This window comes from Crinia signifera, chromosome 4 (genome assembly GCF_055691185.1).
Source record: "Crinia signifera chromosome 4, ASM5569118v1, whole genome shotgun sequence".
Taxonomy (NCBI): Eukaryota; Metazoa; Chordata; class Amphibia; order Anura; family Myobatrachidae; genus Crinia; species Crinia signifera.
This window is the reverse complement of record NC_139220.1, coordinates 87,560,314-87,563,159: the sequence shown is the minus strand read 5'-3', so window position 1 is coordinate 87,563,159 and position 2,846 is coordinate 87,560,314.

Below are 2,846 nucleotides of genomic sequence, written 5' to 3'. Positions count from 1 at the left end.
TCGCATATGTTCTAACATATGCAATAATGATAGCAAAGGACAGCTCTTGCGTTAAGAGCTGTCCTTTGCGGTGAGAGTCGCCGGGTCCCAGCAGGTCCCGGCGGCTCCCCCTCCCTCCTGCTGCTGCTGCGCCGGGCTCTCCTCTCCCTGCACCCGGAAGAGGATCAGTGCAGGGAGGAGGTCAAAGGTCCGGGCAGCACTGCGCTGTGCTGCCCGGACACAGGTAAGGGAGGAGGGGGCGATGTGGGGCGGCGGGGGTCGTTGCGGGGCGGCGGTGGGATGCGGTAGAAGCCCATTGGCTTCTATGGGGCATCGCCAGATTTTTCTGGCGATGCCCCCCGCCGGGTTAACAGCATCCCAAAATGCGGTAAAAACCCCGATAACGGGGTTTTTACCGCATTTCTTGCATAGAGAATCTCCCCCCTAGGCAGAACTCGGTGGGACGTTTGTAAGGCTCCAATATATGTCTGCAGGGTGCGCTCCTCAATAACGGCACGGAAGGTGTTAGTAGAACGCCGTGTCTGGGAAGGTTTTATCAGCCGCCTGCAGATAGAAGCCCTCAGCGCCGCACATCAGGTGGCTGACGGGTGCTGGATTGACTAGCCGGACCGGACTGCCCCTACCGCCGGGAAGATGTTTGATGACCACGGCTGGGGATATCGACCTGTAGTGCTCTGTGCCTAGCAGCAAGGGTGGAGATAAAGTTCCTATATAGCCCAAGGGGGTGCAGGGCTCTTTCCTTGACGTGTTTCTCCGTCTATTCAGACGGTTTCCTCAGAAGGTGTCATAATATTGTCTGACTTTACAAAGGATTATTGACTTTTATCAGTCCCAGAATTTAAAATAGAGACTGTGGTGAACACCAGTCTCTGGACATTGACACTAAATTAAGGGACATTACCCAAGGGTACGCTATATATTAGTTTTATCCAAGATTGCTTATAAACATCATTTTAATATTGTTCCTTTAATAGATTTCATACATTGGTATACATGCGCTTTCATTTAGTAATGTTTATTCTGTAATATTGTTGTTTTTTGTTGGGAGCTGCATATATATACCAATTCGAAGCACCCCACTTAAGCAATTTATCTGTATATTTTTTTATATCTGCGCCTTATTTTTTTAGTTCTTTCTTGTTGTGTAAAAATAAAGCAGACAGTATTTACCCTGCACAGAAACAATAAAACACCCAAATCTAACTCTCTCTGCACGTTACATTAGCCCAACCTGCAGTGTATATGGTTTTGTCCATTATAGAGTGAATGTGCCTTTGCGAGTGAACTAGAATAACCCCCACAGTCAGTGGAAGGTGAGCAGAGAAAGTGGATTTAAAAGTGAAATATTTAGTGTGCTTGTTCTCCCCTTACATACAGATAGAGCCATCCTAATCTAGCCCGTTAATAGGATTAAGTGAACCAGAGCTGTGGGAATTAATCCTCTGCTAATCCCCTACTGTATTGTTCTATGTATTGTATTGGAGCTGAGAACAATAAATGATAATAAACCTTGGTGAGCCATGGCTCACCAGAGAAGGCTAGTTGAAGAAGGCTCCATCCGTACACAGAGTACATACACAGTAGATTTGATATGTTCTTCCCCAAGTGACATATAATTTATTTGAGGTAACAAAAAAGGTATTTTGACCAATTGTGTGCTTTATCTTCTGTACGTAAAACTTGTGATATCTGAGTGTACGCCACACATGTTCTTACTAGCACCAAAATGACCCCCTTTTGCACAGTTTCAACATGGAAACATGTCCTCCAGTTGGCATTGTTCAGATGACCATGCGGTACTTGGTGGCAGGCTTACCTCATGCACCTTCCTACACTTAGGGGGAAATATACTTATACCCCATTCTCACGTTTAGCCGAATTCCCGGGTCTATCATGTCGACCCGGCAATTTGCCTTTTAACATGGGTTTTTCATTAGCGTGAATGGGTCTACCCGTGTAGAATTTCCAAGGTCATCAACCGAGCGTTTAACCCGGGTTTGAGACCGGGGTATGCAGACACGGGTTGACTCGTTCACACTGAAAAAAAACCTGTGTTAAAAGGCAAATTACCCGGTAGAACGGCTTCACACAGGAATTTGCCTGAGCAGTGAGAACAGGGGTCAGTTGGTGCAGTCCCCGGCATTACAATGCCAGGTAAAAGCCACGAGCAGTGTGAACATGGCAAAAGATGGGAGTTGTATTTCTCATGGAATGATGCTATGGGCAACCAATCAGAATCTACTTCTTATTTATTTAGCACCTTCCAGAAGATAATAGATAGCACCATCCCATGTGAAATACAACTCCCATCTCCCTTAGTATCTTCTCAGGCTCAGTGATTTTTTATAAGCCATACATAGTGCCGAATTTCCCAATATGCAGGTGAGGCACGTGCCTAGGGGCGGCACATGTTGGGGGGCGGCACTGGGATGCTTGTGATGGTACGGTCAGCCTAAGATGTCAGCTGCCCGCCCTGTCCTCGCACAGGTGCACCCAAATCTGAGGCACCTGAGAGTGTCTTAGATTTGTGTGCTCGTTCCACATCATTCGATGGTCAGGGACCATCAATGATGTGGTCCTCCCCTGCAAAACATCCATTCACAGCAATGCTGGGATTGTAGCATGCGAGGGGAAGGGGTGGTGGTGGACATCCCTGTGGTCGGGCTTAAAAAGACATGCAGTGATGCGTGTCAACCAGAATAACCTCCCAAATGGAAAGACATTTGTCAACAGGTCAGGCCTTCTTTTTGATACAATGCATTTAAGATATAAACAGTTCAAACTGGAATATTCGCAATAGAACTTTGGGGCTTCTGGGTTAGGGCTTCGCAGGGACGGGCTCCTTT